At 46.3% G+C, this 16,516-nt stretch overlaps 1 protein-coding gene across 4 annotated transcripts in view; it reads left to right on the forward strand.

The window, feature by feature from the left end:
• Nucleotides 1–16,516, forward strand: part of NDRG3 (NDRG family member 3) — a 68,716-nt gene that overhangs the window by 37,434 nt on the left and 14,766 nt on the right. The gene's annotated exons all lie outside the window — the stretch shown is intronic.

The following is a 16,516-nucleotide window of genomic DNA, read 5'->3' on the forward strand; positions in this document are numbered from 1 at the left end:
GAGGATCCCAACAGCTAACTGTATTGGAAACCGAAGTGAGTCTAACTGGGAATGGGTGGCAAAAGCACCCCATTGTGACTGGCCCAGAGGTTCCGTGCATCCTTGGCATAGACTACCTCAGGAGAGGGTATTTCAAGGACCCAAAAGGGTACTGGTGGGCTTTTGGTGTAGCTGCCTTGGAGACAGAAGAAATTAAACAGCTGTCTACCTTGCCCGGTCTCTCGGAGGACCCTTCTGTTGTGGGGTTGCTGCGGGCCAAAGAACAACAGGTGCCAGTTGCTACCACCACAGTGCACCGGTGGCAATATCGCACCAGCCAAGGCTCCCTGATGCCCATCCATGAGCTGATTCATCGACTGGAGAGCCAAGGAGTGATCAGCAAGACTCGCTCACCCTTTAACAGTCCCATACGGCCAGTGCGGAAGTCTAATGGAGACTAACAGTAGACTATCGTGGCCTGAACAAAGTCACACTGCCACTGAGTGCTGCCGTGCCAGACATGCTAGAACTTCAGTATGAACTGGAGTCAAAGGCAGCCAAGTGATATGCCACGATTGATATCGCTAATGCGTTTTTCTCAATCCCTTTGGCAGCAGAGTGCAGGCCACAGTTTGCTTTCACTTGGAGGGGCGTCCAGTACACCTGGAATCGACTGCCCCAAGAGTGGAAACACAGCCCCACGTTGGGCACCAAAAAGACTGTTGTGGTTTAACCCCAGACAGCAACTAAGCCCCACCCAGCCGCTCGCTCACTCCTCCCCGGTGGAATGGGGGAGAGAATCGGAAGGGTAAAAGTGAGAAAACTCATGGGTTGAGATAAAGACAGTTTAACAGGTAAAGCAAAAGCCGTGCGCACAAGCAAAGCAAAACAAGGAATTCATTCACTGCTTCCCATCAGCAGGCAGGTGTTCGGCCATCTCCAGGAAAGCAGGGCTCCACCACACGTAACGGTGACTTGAGAAGACAAACACCATTGCTCCGAACATCCCCCCCCTTCCTTCTTCTTCCCCCAGCTTTATATGCTGAGCATGACATCATATGGTGAGGAATATCCCTTTAGTCAGTTGGGGTCAGCTGTCCCAGCTGTGTCCCCTCCCAACTTCTTGTGCCCCCCCAGCCTGCTCGCTGGTGGGGTGAGAGGCAGAAAAGGCCTTGACTCTGTGTCAGCACTGCTCAGGAGTAACAAAAACATCCCTGTGTTATCAACACTGTTTCCTGCACAAATCCAAAACATAGCCCCGTACTAGCTACTATGAAGAAAATTAACTTTATCCCAGCCAAAGCCGGCACAGTTGTGTAGTGTCAGGCACACAGGTTAGGCACGCTGTTTTCTGTAAAGCTTTGGCCTGTGTTACTTCTCAAGGTAACATGCATATTTAAGGTTTGTAAGATCTGTCCTTCCTTTGGGGAAAATGGGTGATGCCGTTGTGAATTTCTATTCATTTCCCGATGTGTGTGGTTTTAGTTTTTAATAACTTGCCAGGATCAGATCTGGGCAAAGTCAACAGAGCAAGCATCCTCTTGCTTCTGAAATTTGTTACTCTGGGTTAATGTGGTATGAAGAAGCTTTTAGCTTTTCTGATGCAGCTGACTGCCACATACAGGTGCTCTGGTTTTCTTAAACTGTTCATCTACAAGCAACCGCAATTAACCCTGACAAATAACAGATTGCCTGGGCTTCAGTTAAAACAACCCCCACATAATCTGGTAACCGTTTGCAATGGAGATAAAAAGGAGAGCTAGCATGGTGGCTTAGGGGTCTTTATCAATATGAATCTAGGTTACTCTCAGAAATAAAAAGTATTAACCTAAATCTGAGACCTACATTTTACTTGAAAGCTATATGAATCCTAATGAAATCTAGGCTTGGCTTCTTCTAATGTTCGCGGGCAGATGGTGGATTAAGTGGTCTGGGTTGCTGATGGACAGATGGTGTGGACCTACACAGTTAATAGAGCTATGCTTGTGCTTTTATTATTATCCGCAGACCCTCTTCAGCTGCTTTGAGAAGTAGGTGTTCTGTGTTAGCCTAAATCTCTCCCCCTTTTCCAGGTGATTTGCTTTAAATACCAGTGAAGGAATATGCTGATATATTTGTAAAACTATCCAAATAAATCTGCATTATGTTTCAGTCTGATATAAGCTCACATTTGATCTGATCTGTAGCTAGTACTTCCCCTCTGCTGCCTTCCACCCACGTGAAGGGAGAGAAGTGTTTTGCTCGCCAGCACGCACCATGCAGAAGAGGACCTGGGGTGTGGAGATGGATCTGGGATTTGGCAGAGTGTTTGCAGAAAGCTCACAAGGTCTGGGAGAGGTGGGAATAAGTAAGTCCAGGACATGCAGAGTTCAGCTGAGATGGAAAAGACAAGATGTGCATAAACCCATGGAGGAAAGAAATTGAAGTTTCCCTGTACAACAACTTGCTATGCATTGCTGGAATTAATTGAAAATGTAGAGTTACTCAGTGTTGCCTGTGCCCAGAGTAAAACACAGCAAAATATTTGAAGAGTTAATAACAGACCTCAAGGAGGAATTTTTTGCCACTTTCTTCTACTGAAAATATAACTTTTCAATAAGCCCATGTTTTTACTGAGTCAATTTTGGAGAAGTTCTTCCACAAGTACGTTTGTTTGAAGCTTTTTAGTCTGCATTTTTAAAAGTTTGCTTATCCTCGCCCAATCTCTATGCTTTATTTTTGCTTGCTGTGAAGTAGGAGATGGTATTCTGCTATTGAGAGGTTATTGAAATATCCCATCATGTTCATTTGCTGATGTCATAGACATTGAATTGAAATTGTGTTCATTTTTTAATGAAATCATTAAAGCCAGCTTGTGATTGCTACACAGTGGTGTTGAATACAAGATGTTTTAAAGCATCTTCTGTTTATTGTAATGAAATAACACAAAACATTAGCACTTTGAGGAAGGGTTTGCTTTCTCTGTATGAATAGCAGGGGAGCTGTTCTCACCAGCATTGAAACGTTTTGTCTAGGATATTGAGGACCATTGTTATTCTGATTTGTACAATGAGTTCTTTTGTTCTCTTGTTCAAAGTGTTAGAGTGAAATTAATTGCAACACAGAAGATGTTTTGATCTAGAAAGCAAGTTTTTTTTAATGCTTACTAAATTAGGAGCTGCCCCTAATCTTATTAAAACCAGCGTCACCACTAAAGTACTGGTTTTGACTTCTGCTGACGTCACAGCAACAAATACTGTAAAGCTAAAAATGATTAAAATGGAATTTTATTTTGGAAATTTTTTTCCATTATTCTTATTTCTTGGGAAGCTCTTCCTCTGATTCCTCCCGTCACTGGCTTTCCATCTAAAAACTCTGTTTTCTTTAAAACTGCAGGTTGAGTTCTGGAAAGCTTTTGCTGGCTGGACTTAGACTGAAACATGATTTTTATTTTTAAACATATGAGCACAATCCTTCCATGGGTTTTACTTAAACATTACTTTTGCTTTCTGTATGCTTGTGACAACAGCGTGCTAAAGAGGCTGATTATGCAGATGTGGTATTTGAAGTTCCTGTGCTTTTTTTGTTCTTGTCAGTGAGTTCTTACAGCAAAGCAAATGTATGCACTTTAGGTTGAGAAAGGGATTTGCCTCCTTCCTGCCTTCAGAAAAATGAATGGTGCCTTTCCACTAACAGTGACTGATCTGTTTCCATCTGTTATGCAGCACCCATTAATGGTATTTCAGAGCAGCTAGTGAGTAATTGCAATACTAGTTATAACTCAATGCGGTTAGCTTCAGTTCTAGTTTCCAGGGACATTGAAGGTTTGGAGACACAGAACGTGGCCCTGCTTTCTCTTCTTCAGAAGATTTTAAGATGCTCATGGTCTTCAGCAAGATACCGAAATGTAGCTTGGCACATCATGTCTGCAGGTGGACTGTCCTTGGCTGGAAATGTGGCCCCTGGCCTATCGTCCAGGTTGCCTTTAGGGGTTAAGATGATCTGGGGTCTAGCGGTCACACGAAATATTTTTAGACTTGCCTGTGTGTTAGCACATTCAGATCTTCTTTGTGTAGGACTCAGGTTTACAAAGGCTGTGTGTCTGCAGGTTGTGGTACCTTGAGCCCACTGTCCAGGGGATGGAAGAGCGCTAGAGGCATCAACCTGTTCTATTTGCAGCCCATGGGGAAGACTGCAACCTGATGCTCTACTGACTCAAAATAGTGGTGCAGAGTGCTGGAAAAAAACTACCCACTGCCAGACTTGTGCAGATGAGAGCTGATCTACAAGTGGTTTAAGTCACCCTGAACTATTATAGATCTAGGCAGGTCCAGTTTCCTGCATTAGCTGGGGAAGGGGGGATTTACCCTCAGAGCAGGAGTAAGAAGCACCACGTATTCCTAAGCCTGTGCTGGGTGCCTTGCTCATGACATCGGATGCTTGACTGGAGTGCAAGAAAGTTGTGGCTTCAACTGCTTCTTGTAACACATGGGCAGGAGATGGAGAAGTACATCTTGCTCCATCCCCGACATGTGGGTGTTGTCATTAATTGCTTATCAGTCTCCATATTGTGTGGTTGTAGGAGTTCGTGATTTCTGATTTGGGAGCACAAACCCAACCAGTCATCTGTACTCCTGTTGTAGGTCACTTGACTTCAGTTCATTTGGCTGCAGAGCCAGTATCTGTTTGCTAGCAGAGTCTGTGTTTTGGAGGTGACTTGCCATTTCTCTGGCTGACACAGAGCGTTAGAAAGGGTTACAGATACACACTAGGTCTGTCCTTCAGCATCATGTGCCTTTGGAACAGGAAGGAACAAATGCTTGTTTGTATACGCAACAATAGGTTGGGGATAGCCCAGCAGCACCTTTGTCTCCTGATGCTTTTGTGTTTGTGTAACCAGATTACACACCTCGTTCTTCTGCTGCTCTTGATTCTCACCCAGCGTTTCTCTAATTTAAGATTTAATCCAGTTACACAAAGTACTAGAAACCATTGCCTGCTTGCATAGATCATATTGTGTTTTCTATTAATAAATTTCTGCTCTGTATGGAAATGAATAATTTAGTTCAAGATGTTGCTTTAAGTCTCATTTAGGCTTGCTTCCCACGCAGCCGTCTCCTTCAGCTCTACTATTTCCAAAATAATTTTGCACAGAGAGGACGTGGTAAGCACTTTCCTACCAACTGCATTAAGGTCTGTGGTACTGTAATGGTAAGAGTTACCAGATGGTGATGTTTTACAGTCTTACAATATTTTTTCTTAGCTTATAGGCACAATGTTGTTGTTTTAATAATGTGTAGAAATTTGAGGGCAGCTGTTGCAAAGAGCAAGGCAATGGAATCTCTACTTTAATCTCTCCATGGTTAACAGCTGTGATCGGTTGCCCGAGGAGCATGCTGCAATTGTTTTCCACCTTTGCCAAGACTGGCAAAGATGACATAAAGTAAACAATAGCTGTAGCTACAGTATCACTGAAAAAGGGGAAAACCTGACCTGAGTAATCTGCGTCTCCTCCACCTCACAACAAAGCGGCACTGGCAGTTTTCTTTGCCTTAGGTGAACCAGGACCTGAGTGTCCTTAAGCTGAATGGTTTTTTGGGATGTTTCTAGCCCTAGTACAGACATTTGACAAGCTTGAGCAGAATGTGAGGAACAGACACCTTGCTGCTCTGTGTTCTGCCAGATTTGAATTTAAAAAAAAAAAAAAATTGAAGAGATTTCACAGACGTGTTCTTTATTGTCGGTCTCCAAATTAAAGCAATTCTCAGTTTTTCCAGGGAATTAATTTTGAACTTTGAGCAGCTTCACATTGGGAGTAAAACTCGTCTGGTAATACCAAAAAAGAAGCTTAATAAATTAGTCGTGAAAAGCACTGGTAATATGAATTATCATCATTAATCATTCCCACTGTGAAACAAATGGTTTACTTCAGACTTTAATAACTTTTAAAACTTAAGCTCTGGATCACACTCGGACCTGGAGCTGAGGGAGCGTGGCTGGAATTTAGACTGCTGCAGTTCGGCACCCAGGTACCTCTCTTTGCTGCCTGGGAGTCTCTGGAGCTCAAGGCATTAGCACCTCTGGAGCTGCTGTTGGATGCCTCATTTCCTCACTCAGAAATATTTTTTTCTTAATATGGGAAACTTTCTGTGGCACTTGTCAGTGGCACTGTCATTGCTTCCCTTTCTGGCCAAAGACAGAGGGCGGCAGTCAGAGATGGTTCCCCCATTTGAACCTTTTGCCACCTGGGCATGCACCCACTTCTTCCCACAATCAATCCCACTGTAAATTTAGACTTTGGCAGTGTCGTAGTTGGGTGCGTGTTTTCCTCCTCAGTTTAAGAATCATTCAAAGATGTTAAGGCCAAATAGGATAGTGTCCCAGTCTAGTCTGACCTTCTGCCAATCCCCAGCAAGGAATACCTCCCAGTAGTTCCTGCTTGTGTTTAATCTCAAATATTTTAAAGCTGCTGTTGGGTTGTGTCTTATCACCTTCAGGTATCTGAGCCTTTATGGTTCACACACATCTCATTTTCTAAAGTGTAGGGCTCTTTGACTAAAAGCAGTGATTCTCAGGAGCTGGGACCATAAGGCATATAGCAAAAAAATCATAGGGCTTTCAGGAGATGGTCAGTAGCATTGGTGGCCTTTCTCTGGCTACTATCTGTTCTTCTGCCCAACCCGTACCTGGGAGTATATCTTAACAGTATTAGCTTAGGCAAGTCAGTGCCTCTGCCACCGTGTGTGCACTCGTAGTGCTTACCTTCCATCACATGAGAGATCCTATGGCTGCAGGGTTGGTTGCTTTGGTTTCCCAATGTAGTGGGACAGCGAACTCAGCCCTGCACTCCCACTTACAGGCTTCCATGAGACCATCAGCTCACTGGACATGGGGCAGGGCAAAGGGACGAGAAAAGCACTCTTTGATAGCACTTCATAGAATCATAGAATCATTGAGGTTGGAAAAGACCTCTAAGATCGAGTCCAACCATCGACCCAACACCACCACCCACTAAACCATGTCCCTAAGTGCCTCATCTACTCGTCTTTTAAATACTTCCAGGGATGGGGACTCCACCACTTCCCTGGGCAGCCTGTTCCAATGTTTCACCACTCTTTCAGTAAAGAAATTTTTCCTCACGTCCAATCTAAACCTCCCCTGGTGCAACTTGAGGCCGTTTCCTCTCGTCCTATCGCTTGTTCCTTGGGAGAAGAGACCGACCCCCACCTCGCTACAACCTCCTTTCAGGTAGTTGTAGAGGGCGATGAGGTCTCCCCTGAGCCTCCTTTTCTCCAGGCTAAACAACCCCAGTTCCCTCAGCCGCTCCTCATCAGACTTGTTCTCCAGACCCCTCACCAGCCTCATTGCCCTTCTCTGGACATGCTCCAGCACCTCAACGTCCTTCTTGTAGTGAGGGGCCCAAAACTGAACACAGTATTTGAGGTGTGGCCTCACCAGGGCCGAGTACAGGGGCACGATCACTTCCCTACTCCTGCTGGCCACGCTCTTTCTGATACAGGCCAGGATGCCATTGGCCTTCTTGGCCGCCTGGGCACACTGCCGGCTCATGTTCAGCCGGCTGTCGACCAACACCCCCAGGTCCTTCTCTGCTGGGCAGCTTTCCAGCCCCTCTTCCCCAAGCCTGTAGCGCTGCATGGGGTTGTTGTGGCCGAAGTGCAGGACCCGGCACTTGGCCTTGTTGAACCTCATACAATTGGTCTGGGCCCATCGGTCCAGCCTGTCCAGGTCCCTCTGCAGAGCCTTCCTACCCTCGAGCAGATCAACGCTCCCGCCCAACTTGGTGTTGTCTGCAAACTGGCTGAGGGTCCACTCGATCCCCTCATCCAGATCATTGATAAAGATACTGAACAAGACCGGCCCCAAAACTGAGCCCTGGGGAACACCGCTCGTGACCGGCCGCCCACTGGATTGAACTCCATTCACCACAACTCTCTGGGCCCGGCCGTCCAGCCAGTTTTCGACCCAGCGCAGAGTCCACCTGTCTAAGCCGTGAGCCGCCAGCTTCTCTAGGAGAATGCTGTGGGAGACGGTGTCAAAGGCCTTCCTGAAGTCCAGGTAGACCACATCCACAGCCTTTCCCTCGTCCACTAGGCGGGTCACCTGGTCATAGAAGGAGATCAGGTTGGTCAAGCAGGACCTGCCTTTCATGAACCCGTGCTGGCTGGGCCTGATCCCCTGGTTGTCCCGCTCATGCCTTGTGAGCGCCCTCAAGATGAACCGCTCCATAATCTTCCCCGGCACCGAGGTCAGGCTGACAGGCCTGTAGTTCCCCGGATCCTCCTTCCGGCCCTTCTTGTAGATGGGCGTCACATTGGCAAGCCTCCAGTCATCCAGGACCTCCCCCGTTAACCAGGACTGCTGATAAGTGATGGAGAGTGGCTTGGCGAGCACCTCCGCCAGCTCCCTCAGCACTCTCGGGTGGATCCCATCCAGCCCCATAGACTTGTGAGCGTCCAGGTGGCGTAGCAGGTCGTTGACTGCTTCCTCTTGGATTACGGGGGGTTCATCCTCCTCACCGTCCCCATCTTCCAGCTCGGGGGGCTGAATACCCTGAGGATAACTGGTCTGCCTGTTAAAGACTGAGGCAAAGAAGGCATTAAGTACCTCAGCCTTTTCCTCATCCTCGGTGACAATGTTCCCCCCTGCATCCAATAAAGGATGGGGATTCTCCTTGGCTCTCTTCTTGTCATTAATATATTTGTAAAAACTTTTTTTGTTGTCTCTAACAACAGCGGCCAGATTGCGTTCTAGCTGGGCTTTTGCCTCTCTCATTTCTTCTCTGCACGACCTAACGAGATCCCTGTACTCTTCTTGAGTCGCCTGCCCCTTCTTCCACAAGCGGTAAACTCTGCTTTTTTTCCTGAGTCCCAGCAAGAGCTCCCCGTTCAGCCAGGCCGGTCGTCTTCCCCGCCCGTTCTTCTTAACGGCGTACAGGGACAGCCTGCTCCTGCGCCTTTAAGACTTCCTTCTTGAAGATCGTCCAGCCTTCCTGGACCCCTTTGCCCTTCAGGACTGTCTCCCAAGGGACCCTCTCAACCAGCGTCCTGAACAGGCCAAAGTCCGCCCTCCGGAAGTCCATGGTTGTGGTTTTGCTGCCCCCCCCTCCTTACTTCACCAAGAATGGAGAATTCTACCATTTCATGGTCGCTAAGCCCAAGATGGCCTCCGACCACCACATCTCCCACCAGTCCTTCTCTGTAAACAGCAGGTCGAGCGAGGCACCTCCCCTGGTAGGCTCACTTACCAGCTGTGTCAGGAAGTTGTCTTCCACACACTCCAGGAACCTCCTAGACTGCTTCCTCTCTGCCGTGTTGTATTTCCAGCAGACATCCGGGAAGTTGAAGTCCCCCACGAGAACAAGGGCTAGCGATTGAGAGACTTGTGCCAGCCGCTTGTCGAACGCTTCATCCGCCCCTTCATCCTGGTTGGGTGGTCTATAACAGACTCCCAGCAGGATATCTGCCTCGTTGGCCTTCCCCCTCATCCTTACCCATAGACACTCAACCGTATCATCATCACAGTCGTTGAGCTCTAGACAATCAAAACACTCCCTAACATACAGGGCAAGTATCATCACCAAGTCAGCCAATCTGTAACAAGAAGTTGCCACCAAAATCTCAATTTTGTTTTCTTTCCTTTCTGCCAGTGGTTATTGTATTCTTGTTGGAGATCACAGAAGAGAGTTGAGGTCCCTCTTGATGGACACTGACAGTGGAACACTAATACCTGGATACAGTGTACAGGAAGGAGAGGGTAGATGCAGCTGGTGTAGAGGATGCAGGTGGATGTTACAGGAAGCTTGTTGATCTGATTTGGCTCTAACTAATGTCAGTGAATAACTTAGATTCCCCTTAGAATGAAATCCCAGGCCTAAATAAGAAATTTGTTTTGTCTGTAATTGTGTGAGTGACCAAGATGGTGATCAAGGCTAGGAGACAGGACAAGGGTAGGAAGCTTCAGCTGACCTGTGTCAGTTAGACAGATGTGGCTGTGGGACATGACACCAATACTCCATTTTAGCTGCAAACATCTATAAAGCAACAAGTTAGGGCGCCCCAGGGAAGAGAAGCCATCATTGACATGATTGAGAAGGGCGGAGAAACGTGTTCAAAACAGTGTCTTCAAAGAGCTGCTCTGTGATGAGAACCATAATGTGCTCCGGGTCAACATCCTTGTGAAAAAGAAAAAAAAACCCAAACCATAGAAAACTTCACTGGTTTTGCACTCAAAGTTCAAAACAAGAACTGCACAGGAATTGAGAAGCTTATTGAAAATAAGCTAAGCAGAGAGCAAATGCCCACCATCTATCACAGCAGACATGAGAAATGGTGCAGGGAAGGCAGCATAACTAAACAGAAGGGTATGGAGGCTACTGAAAACAAAAAAGCATTTTTCAAAAAGCTGGAGAAAATTGAAAAGGTTATAAGCTCTAGCAGATTAAATATATGAACAGAACAAAGCAGGCAAAAGGGGATTTTGAGAGATGACTTGCAGAGGGGGAAAAAAATATAATAGTCCTGTTTCAAACCTATCAGAAATGGAACCATGTGAGAGAGTTTGGAGAGTGCTAAGGCTGCTCAGGCTCTGAAAGGAGGACTCGGGGAAGATCTAGCCATAGCAGAAAAGCTAAATTTAATTTTTTCTGCATGCAAGCTTGCCACGTAGCAGCTTACAGAGGTTACCGTGCTGGAATGCTCTTTGTGGGGCGTCAGCAGAGACCCTGCCTTAAACCACAGTGCCTATTGCAGAGGCTGTAAAAAAGCTGAAATATATGCTTTTATAGCAAGTTGCCAGGATGTATCAACCCAAGAGTTTTAAATGAGTTTAAGGATGAAATAGTCAAGTTATTAAATGAGAGGTTATGCTCCTCTGTTGAAGCTGCCATGGTGCCCAAGGACTGCAGTGCTTCCCCTGTAACACAATTTTTAAAACAGATCTCGGAGGAATTCTGGGAATTCACTGACCTGCTGTACCAGACAGACTGATGAGGCTAGCAAGGAGTATAGTGGATGAATTACATAGATAAATACTGGGAAAGGGTCAACGTGGTTTTTGTAAAGGGAAGAAGTCCTGCTCTGCAGAGCTGTTGGAATTCTTTGAAGGAGTCAGTAACCATACAAATAAAGGCCATTCAGTTGATGCAGCCTACTTGGATTTCCAAAAGACAAGACCCTTTACCAAAAGGGGTCCTAAGATGTATGTCTTAAGGGACTTAGGTGGCCATGCGGTCAGAGGAGAGGTCCTTTCATGGATGAAATATTGATTAAAAAAGAAAAAAAAAACCAGCAATTATTTTCACAGTTGTTTGAGATCACTAGAGGAGCACCTTAGAGATCCGTGTTGGGACCTGTGCTGCTCAAATCTACTCTTAAATGATCTGGAAAAAGTGATGGAAGATGCAATGGCAAACTTTATCTGCCTTTGGGTAAACATAAAGTACGATGCACATTGAGTAAAACCGTCCTACAGTGGAATATAAAAGGGCGGGCTCAGAGCAGATGATAACCCAGAGGCATGAGACCTTAACATTGCGAGAGATGAGTGAAGATGTCAGCTCAGGGCTCATGGCTTTCAACAAAGAAAATCAATTCTTGTTTATCAGGAACAGAGAACAAAGCAACCTCATTGTGCTACCATGTAAATCAACAGCGCGACCATGTGTTTAACGTACTGCCAGCCCCCTTGTCTCAGAAAGGAGAGAGCACGACAGAGCAGTTTTGGAGAACAGCAGTATGGTCAGAAAAAAGCTGCTGTACCAGGACTGGCCAGATAGTCCAGAGCACATCAGCCCAGAAAGGGGCACACGAAGGGGAATCGCAACAAGCTGTTAAGTCATCGCTGTTGTGGGTTATGGAAATGGGATCAGTTGTGCTCCATCTTCCAAACCAAGGACTGGGGGATCTCATGCAAAACCAGCAGATAGAAAGTGGAGAATGAAGTGGTTCTTCACCCCGCACGTTGTTAAGCTTTGGCTTTTCTGGTCACAGGGTGAGGCAGATGCCAAAGGCATAGGTAGCAGGGGGTGACTGCCCAGTTCTCAGAAGAGAAAGTCAAAGTGAAGACCACACCTCCAGTTCCGGAAGTCTCTTTTGACCTACAGATTGTTGGAGGTTGAGAAGATTAAGGGAAACTGCTACAAGATGCAAGTGTTTGAGAAGCATCACTACATGCTTGCTCTATTTTATTTTTCCACAAGCACACACTCTTAAAGTCAGACTAGGAGACTGGCTGGACCTTTGGTCTGACCAGCTACAGCTGGTCTCCATACCTCCTGATCGTCTCCCATCATTGCTCTTCTCATCCATGCCCTGAGGGAACTGCTAGTTTTTGAAGTGATGGTTCCCAGCTTATTTGAGTTGATCAATAGTAGCTGCCTGCACAGGACTCGTGTCTCTGCTCTGTCTCCCCGGCAGCACGCTGCTGTTCAGCATGTGTGCATCACAAGCTTTGCGCCTACAGCCAGCAAGAGCAGGCTGCTGAGAGCGAGGCTGCCTCTGCTGTTGAGTTCCCATTTACAGCAGGTTGTCTGCAGCTGCTGTTTGTTTTTTACCTACTGTACGAATAAGGGCAGAAGATAAAATCTCCTCAGAGAAACCTCTGATAAAGTCCCTCAGTGAAAATTAGATTTTACCAAGCTTTTCAAAACACAACTGCAGATCATCATCTCCTCTCACATTCATCTCCGTTATTTTGCAGACTGCACATTTGTTAAAATCTGGCTGTCTCCTGGCCACATCTTTTCCACCTGCCTTCTCCTATCACTGCTTCCCTGCACTATGGACCAGATCAGTGTTCAGACCATAGCTGGAGTTAGGCAGCTGCAAGGTAATGATCCTTGAATCTCCATTCAAGCTACACTGCTGCAATGTGTCAAAGCTGGCCGGAAACAAAGCATGCTAGTGTCTGAGAAGTAAAGACGACAAGTGTTTGATACTTTCCAACACTACATTTCTACATGAGCAATGGGCAAATACCAGGAGAGAATATGCAGAATTGTGGGTGGGCAGCGGTTATGGAGGCAGTGTGACACAGGCAGTGTCACTGGGTGGCTGGCAGGGAAGGTGTATCTACAAGAAGGACGTGAAGAAAGCATGTTTGGCAAGGGCAGAGGGTGCAGCCTGCGAAGCTGCTGTTCTCACAGAGTACTCTGGTACCCATTGTAACTGAGTTATTCTGCTCCGTGTTTGGAAGAGTAATAAACCAGTAATGATGTAATGAAATAATAACTTTTTTTTGGCCAATTAAAGGTAGCAGTTGTATCTTATAAGTGTAGAGACTGTCGTTGCCATCTTAAGCTCTGTATTAAGCATCTGCCTCATGCTGTCCTTTGGCTTTGATATTTGGGAGAGCTGTTTTGGAGAAAAGCAGGTGACAGGGAAGTCATGTGTGCTGTAATCGTGTGACGTCTGAAAATGTTTTTGTCCTTTGCAATCATAGGTCAAGATAAAAGCCCTAAAGCTACGGGGCAAAGTTTCAGAGAAAATAAAGTTCACTGGAAAAATGGACATAGAAGTACCTGCAGGGAAGCTAGGGGTAAAACTCAGTCTTATCTGTCCAGGTAATCTTGAAAAGGAGATCAGCTTAATGTTGCAATGTGTAGCTGAAAAAGTGCATGTAGAAACCCTTATCTCGAATGTAGCGTCTGCTACTTGCTTTGTAGAGCTTGGAAAAAGCCTTAAAAAAGTAAAAGGCTTTAACCAGAGGAAGCAGAGGAGAGAAGCTGTTTCCCAGGAGGAGGATTTCCACCTTGCCTGGGAACTAGCAAGAGGAAAATGAAATAACCTTAAGCACTCCCAGTCTAAGGCTTTGTCGCTGTATAGGGCAGAGTAAGAAGTCTGCAGATTTAGCATCTTAAATTTTTTAAAGGACTGCTCACTGAGATTTGTTAAAGATGGCATTTCTCAAGTTGCTTCCATCTTCAGTGGACATTCCCTATATTTGAATCACTAATGTGATTGAAGGAGTAGCAAGGTGAGTACCCTTCAGATTGGGCTGGTGCCCAGTGGTGACATGAAAAACCTCTTCTCAACAAACTGTCTCATTTTCCCAAATCGCAGTTTACACAATCTGCAAAGTCAGAGTAAGTGGGAGAGCAAGGATTGATTTTTAGCTCAAGGAAACTCTTTTCCTTCCCCACTAGAGAGCTAAGACCCAAGCTCAACTTCGGAAAACAAAAATGCAGGGTGTTGCAATATGAAGCACATTGAGGTGCTTGAACAAAAGCTCTGAAGACAGGTGGGTGTTTCTGTTTCCAGTACTTTGTCCAGTATTCTACCTAGTGGAAGCATTGTGACCTTAGCAGTAAGTTTTAATGTAATTCCAGAAAAGACACTGTATTGCTGACTTCTTTTAATATCATCAGTTCTTTTGTTGATTTCTGTGCTTTTCTCACTGTTGGCTCAGTTTGGGTTTTGTGCTTCTGTTTGATAGTTAACCTTTTGCTGCTGCTTATAAAACCCTCCCTAGTACTCTGGAGGTGCAGTTTCACAAGACGTGAGTCAGTTTAACCGGCCTCGTGCTCATGGCAGGGTTATTTCTTTTACCACCCCATGCACTCCCTTCGGGCTCTGAGCTAGAACCAGCATTTGCCAGACCTCTCTGTGAGCTTCTTAACTCACTGACCTGGCAGCAATCTAACAAACTAAGATTAAAAAAAAATAAAAAGCAGCTGGATAGTTTCCTGACAGGTCAGTGAGTTAAAGCTGCTTATGGACGAGACCAACAACTGCCAGAGCTGGCAGAGAAACCTGCTTTTAATGGCAGTCAGCCACTTGGTTAGCTCAGATGCGTAGGGAAGTGCAGCTGGGGATTGCAAGCTCTGGCTGCTTTGGCACTCGCTGGACTCTTCCATGAGTTTGCTGCGCTTCGCCGTTTCAGCCACGTGCACTGCCAATAGCCACCCTTGGCCTCATCCAAAGGTTGTCAGTTTTGTTAAAGGACTCGTTAACACCTGCGAACTTGGAGAACACTAAAATGAGGGCCACTGCTATGGCTGCACAACATGTCCTGCTGGAGTACAAAACAGGACTTTACCCAGCTTAGCAAAGTAGCCCAGAGAGCCAAGAAGATGGGCAAGGAGCAGAGCCAGGCGGTTTCCCAGAGGCTCAGGAGGTGAAGGCTGCGCCCTGGGCTTCCTTGTGCACCCTTGCTGCAAGGGCAGGCAGTCCTGCTGTGTGGACCCAGACTTGCTTTGCACACATGGACTAGTCATTTCCTACCTGCGCAGGATGCCTTGGCCCACAGCCCCCTCCTAAGGAAAAGGGAGCCAGGTGAGCATCAGGCTGGATAACCTCACCTGCCTTATTCTCTTGCCTGCATCTAGTGCAGGCAGGTCACTGCTGCTTTGTAGGTACTCTAGCTTCTCCACGTGCACAATGCAACAGCTGCGTGCACGTAAAACCCAACCCCTTTCTGAGGATGAGGGCAGTCAGAGGTGTCTTTTTATCCTTCAAAGCCAAGCTGGAGAAGGCTTCAGGGTACCTCGGATGATTTGGCTATGGCAGCTTGCTCCAGTTGCCATGCTCCTGGGAGAAGGGGAGAGGCTTTGGGCCCGCTAAAAAGAAGTACAGCTGGGGGGACGAGGATCTTTCACTGCAAGAACTAAATCAGTCTGGCCCACAGCCAGCCCTTGGGAGTGCCCAGAAAGGAGGGGCAAGATGAATTTCTGATGTGCTGCAAGCCAGGTACTCTCATCTGTCCTCTATTTGGTCTAATCACTTTCAGGTTATTGGAAATTACTGTTTAAAAAAAAAAAATCCACATACTTTGTGTAAACTAGTAAACAATATTTTTGATGTTGTAATGTCCTGTCTTCAGGATGAACCATGAGGCTATTCCCTAAGCAGATATTTTTTTAATATCAAGCAAATAATTGGTGCTTTTTACAGTGTCTGTAAGTCAGAGCATGTCTCTCCTTTGATTTCTGTAAATGAGAGGAGGGACTTACAGATGACATTGTGTACCCAGCCATACTGCCATCTCCGCAGCTTTTCCAAATTCCGTAGTTACCCCATATCAGTGTTTGTCTAAATGGGTTTGCAGCTGTTTTACTTAAACTCAGACAACTTTGTGGGCACTTCTGTGTTTGTCATTGTGAGGTTGTGGCTTCTGTTTCTGCACTGGATAAGTATTGGAGAGGTACCCAGAGGCCTCATGGTCCTCTTGCTCTCTTATGCAAGGTGCAGTGCAAAAAGCCCTCAATGTTTTGCTTGGGAAAAGGCACATAGTTTTGCTGGCAAATAATCATGAAACAGGTCATGAAACTGCTCCACTGATATGCAGCTGGAAGCCAGCATAACCTCCTGTATCTGTGCCAGCTGCTGGAGGAGCCTAAGGGTGTTCTACTGTCACATTACCAAAACTTGTAGCAGGGAAAAAGGGTGTTCAGTTAAGGCACAGTGCTCAACCTTCCCTGGGGTGACAGGTCAGGGCTTGTGGGCCAAGCTGCAGTGAACATTAATGCAGCGGTGTGGTCAAGATCTGATGGGCTCTAGGCCAAATGGCCAAGGTGGTCTGCAGTAGACAGGCAGCCCAGGAG

This window comes from Aptenodytes patagonicus, chromosome 14 (genome assembly GCF_965638725.1).
Source record: "Aptenodytes patagonicus chromosome 14, bAptPat1.pri.cur, whole genome shotgun sequence".
Taxonomy (NCBI): Eukaryota; Metazoa; Chordata; class Aves; order Sphenisciformes; family Spheniscidae; genus Aptenodytes; species Aptenodytes patagonicus.